General features: G+C 38.7%; 1 pseudogene; it reads left to right on the top strand.

The window, feature by feature from the left end:
* Nucleotides 1-358: 358 nt before the first annotated feature.
* Nucleotides 359-737, top strand: LOC124525904 (40S ribosomal protein S12-like; annotated as a pseudogene).
* Nucleotides 738-5,097: the final 4,360 nt, after the last annotated feature.

Raw genomic sequence — 5,097 nt, 5'->3', positions numbered from 1 at the left:
ACAACTGATATTTTCTATAGTAGAAAACATCTGCTCTTTCCTTGTGGCCACCCAGTTGCGTGGAGGCAGAGGCTCAGGTGCAGTCAAGATTCAGCTCCACATGGGTGCCTGGGTGGCTCAGTCAGTTAAGTGTCCAAATTCAGCTCAGGTTGTGATCTCACAGTTTGTGAGTTTGAGCCTCGCATTGGGCTCCATGCTGACAGCTCAGAGCGTGGAGCCTGCTTTGGATTCTGTGTCTCCCTCTCTCTGCCCCTCCCCTGCTCATGCTCTGTCTCTCTCTCTCTCAAAAATAAGCATTAAAAAAAAAGTTGTTGTTGTTGTTTTTTTAAAGATTCAGCTCCACCCATAATCTGCCACCATGGCTGAGGAAGGCATTGCTGTTGGAGGTGTAAATACTGAGTTGCTGAAGACCACTCTCATCCATGATGAGAGTACATGGCCTAGTACCTGGAATTCGCAAAGCTGCCAAAAGCTTAGTAAGCACCAAGCCCATCTTTGTGTGCTTGCATCCAACTGTGATGAGCCTATGTATGCCAAGTTGGTGGAGGCCCTTTGTGCTGAACACCAAATCAACCTGATTAAGGCTGATGACAACAAGAAGCTAGGGGAATGGGTAGGCCTCAGTAAAATTGACAAAGAAGGAAAACCCTGTAAAGCAGTTGTGTAGTGGCTAAGGACTATGGTAAAGAGTTCAGGCCAAGGATGTCATTGAAGAATACTTCAAATGCAAGAAATGAACAAATAGAAAACTTGGTTCTTATTCCAAGAAAAGAAGGAAGGAAAGAAAGAAAGAAAGAAAGAAAGAAAGAAAGAAAGAAAGAAAGAAAAGAAAAAAGAAAAAGAGAGAAAGAAAAGATCTATTTAACACAAAAGAAAGGAGTAATGGAGAACTGGAGGATCAAAAAAAAAAAAAGACATAAGATATGTTAAAAACAGCAAAATATGTAATTCCTACCTTATTAGTAATTGTATTAAATGTAAACAGATTAAATTCTCCAGTTAAAAGGGAGATATTAATGAACAAAGAAACATGATGAAGCTATATGCTTTATACAATAGACACACTTCAAATTCGAAAACACAAATAGGTTAAAAGAAAATGGAAAAAGATATACCACGGAAAAGAAATGAAAAGAGCTAGAGTAGTGATATAAACATCAGACAAAACAGAATTTAAGACAAAAATTGTTACTAGAGGGGCACCTGGGTGGCTCAGTTGGTTAAGCATCCTACTCAGCTTCAGCCTAGGTCATGATCTTACAGTTCATGGCTTCAAGCCCCACATTGGGCTCTGGACTGACTCTGTGCCTGCCTCTCTTTCTGCCCCTCCCCCATTCACATGCACGTGCTCTCTCTCTCAAAAATAAAAAATTGTAATAATTTTGTATTATTATAATTTTTGTATATAATAATTTATTATTGTAAATAATAAAAAAATTCAAAAAATTGTAGTAGAGATAAAGAATGACATTTTATAATGATAAAAAATGTGAACCAAGAAGATATAACATTTATAAACATATATGCATCTAACAGAGCTTCAAAATGCGGGAATAAAAAACTGACAGAATTAAAGAAAGAAATAGTTAATTCAACAACACTAATTGGAAATTTCAATATCCTCATTTTCAATTATGGACAGAATAGCTAGACAGAAGATCAGTAAGGAAATAGAAGCTTTAAACAACACTATAAACCAACTACACCTAACAGACATCTACAGAATGCTCTGTAACAGAAAAATACATATGCCACTCAAGTGCACATGGAATATTCTCTAAAACAGATGATATTTTAGGACATAAAACAATTCTTATTAATTTGGGAACTGAAATCATGCAAAGTGTATTCTCTGATGACAATGGAGTGAAACTAGAAATCAATAACAGAAGGAAATTGGGGAAATTAAACAAAACATTCCAAAATAACCAATGGGTCAAAAGAAATCAGAAAGGAAATTAGAAAATACTGTGAGATTAATGAAAACAAAAATACAACTTCTAACAATGTGGAACTGAGTCAAAGCATGGCTGAGACGAAACTTTATAGCTGTAAATGCCTACTAATAGAAAGAAGCTAGGGGCATCTGGGTGGCTCCAGTTGAGCATCTGACTCTTGGTTCCTGCTCAGGTCATGGGTCCTGGAATTGAGCTCTGTGTTGAGCTCTGCACTGAGCCTGGAGCCTGCTTAAGATTCTCTGTCCCTCCCTCAGGCCCCTCTTCCCTGCTTGTATGGTCTCGGAGAAGGAGAAGGAGAAGGAGAAGGAGAAGGAGGAGGAGGAGAAGGAGGAGGAGAAGAAAATATTTTTTTAAATAAAATAAATAAAAATTAAAAAAGAAGTTTAATTCTGCATATCTCTACACCCTTCCCTTCAGTGACTACACTCGATAATTTAAAAATCGCATTTATAACATTTAAAAGCCTTCTCTAATACATGGCCCATTTCCTGGCTACTGTATTTCCGTGTAAACAGTAATATTTTCATCACTCACATATAAGACTGGAAACTCTGTCCCCTTCCTACCTTTGTCCCACCTGATCTTCACCAGAAGGGCGGAACAGGATTCTCTCTCTCATCCTACCCCATGCTCACACCAAATGAAAAGAAGATGATTTACCATAACAATAAATTAACTGCAACAGGAAAGGTTTGTTTGTTTGACAGGTCTCCAGTGTGGAGATGGTGAAGATCCAGGGCAAGCCAGAGCCTGGTAGGGGGAGGGGTAAATGGAAAGAAGACAGGAGAACAAGAGGGAAACAGACTTCCTAGTGCCCCAGGTAGTGAATTCTCAACTGTCTGAAAGGTGACCTGAGGAAAGAAGTTCACAGAAATCATTCAACTCCAAATTTATCCTTGATTCTGTCTAATGAATGCTGTCTGGTATTTGAGACTGAGCCCATATGTCTTTCTAACTATGGCAGTTAATTTATTACAAACTATATTTCAGTGTATGGAGAATGAATGATTCTGTTCTTAATTCCATTTTTCTTTTCATTTGCTTAACAGTCACTAAGCCCCTCCCCTACAAGCTAATCCTACTCTGCTGACAGATTCCTTTCAGTGATATCATTGCTTCACTATTCTTTTTTTCCTTTTATAAAACCCTTCAACTTTGAATGATCTAAGCATCTCAACTAAAGGATATGTCAAAAATAAAGAAATGCAAGCATAAATGAATTGTGTCATTAAAACAATAGAATTTGGGGAGCACCTGGCCGGCTCAGTGAGTGAAGCAAGTGACTCCCAACCTCAAGGTTGTGAGTTCAAGCCCCACATTGGGTGTAGAGATTACTTAAAAATAAAATCTTTAGGGGCATCTGGATGGCTCAGTCAGTTGAGCATCTAACTCTTGATTTTGGCTCAAGCCATGATCCCAGGGTCATGAGATCAACCCCCTCATCAGGCTCTGTGCTGAGCATGGAGCCTGCTTAAGATTCTCTCTCTCTCTCTCTCTCTCTCTCTCTCTCTCTCTCTCTCTCTGTCTCTCTCAGCAACCCCCCCCCCTCGGCTTGTACTCTCTCTAAAATAAAATCTTAAAAAATAGAACTTTTTATAATTTATATAGAATCACTATTTTTAACAATATCCTTGTTCTAAGGATATTGATCTCACCTCTAGGCTAATGACTGCCAAATTTGATTTTTCCATACCAAATTCTAACTCATACTCCATAATTCAGTTGCCTATTGAACTTTCATCAGATGTCTCATTGTCACAGCACCAAAATACTTAAATGGCACTTGATTCCCACAGAGTTCCCAGTAACAAATCCTCTCATGGTCCTTCTGTATCTCACTTGTTCCTGGCAATTAGGACAGCTTTGCTGGTGCCCTCATTTCAATAAGCCCATCATTAAGGCAACAACTTCAGCTTCTGCCTAAAGTTTCTCTCTCCACAAGGCTCAGGCTCAATCTAAAGTACCAAGGTCTCCTCCTCCCCATTTCCAGTCACATCTGATGAGGGAGCATAAAGCAAGCTGAGGACAAAACACAAGCTAGCAACCTCCCACCCCCAGGTGGGATTTTTGTGACATTCCCCAGGTACTCCTGGTAGCCCAAGAACAAAGGAAAGGACAGAAAACAAGTGGTTAAACTGACAGAGTCTCCATCAGTTTACAAATATCTTATCAACAGCCTTACCTCCAGGAACTCCCTACTATCTTAATGAGAATGCTTTGCTAGAGGTAAAACAACCCTAGCTTGACAATAGCTAGGCCTCCAGTAATCTGTGAGTCTTCTTTAGCATATGGAAATCCCTTAAGAAACTTCCTCTTAAAAATGAAAGACTGGGACTTCATCAAGATAAAAAGCTTCAGCACAGGGAAGGAAACAATCAGCAAAACTAAAAGGCACCAAAAGAATGGGAAAAGATATTTGCAAATGATGTATCAGATAGATAAAGGGTTAGTATCCAATATCTATAAAGAACTTCTCAAACTCAATACCTAACAACAAAAACAACAACAAAAATCCAGTGAAGAAATGGGCAAAAGACATGACTTTTCCAAGAAAGAAATCCAGATGGTTAACAGACACATGAAAAAAATGCACAACATCACTCATCATCAGGAAATACAAATCACAACCACCATGAGATACCACCTCACTGCCCTATGACCCAACAATTGCACTACTAGGTATTTATCCAAAGGATACATAAATGCTGATTTGAAGGGACACATGCAACCCAATGTTTATAGGAGCACTATCGACAATAGCCAAAGTATGGAAATAGCCCAAATGTCCATCAACTGATGAATGGATAAAAAAGATGTGGTATATACAATGGAAAATTACTCAGCACTCAAAAAGAATGAAATCTTGCCATTTGCAACAATGTCGATGAAACTAGAGTGTATTATGGTAAGCAAAATAAATCAGTCAAAAAATGACAAATATCATATGACTTCACTCATAAGATACAAAACAGATGAAAATAAGGGAAGGGAAGCAAAAATAATATAAAAACAGAGAGGGAGGCAAACCATAAGTGACTCCTAAATATAGAGAACAAACTGAGGGCTGCTGGTGGGGTGTTAAGCAGGGGGAAGGGCTAAAGGGTGAGGGGCATTAAGGAGGACACTAGTTGGGATGAGC

The sequence above is a fragment of the Lynx rufus genome, unplaced genomic scaffold (genome assembly GCF_022079265.1).
Source record: "Lynx rufus isolate CCGP_SWC_20201006 ecotype Redwood Valley unplaced genomic scaffold, mLynRuf1.p SCAF_5, whole genome shotgun sequence".
NCBI classification, from domain to species: Eukaryota; Metazoa; Chordata; class Mammalia; order Carnivora; family Felidae; genus Lynx; species Lynx rufus.
The sequence above is the reverse complement of the archived record's forward strand: the minus strand, read 5'-3'. Positions and strand labels throughout refer to the sequence as shown.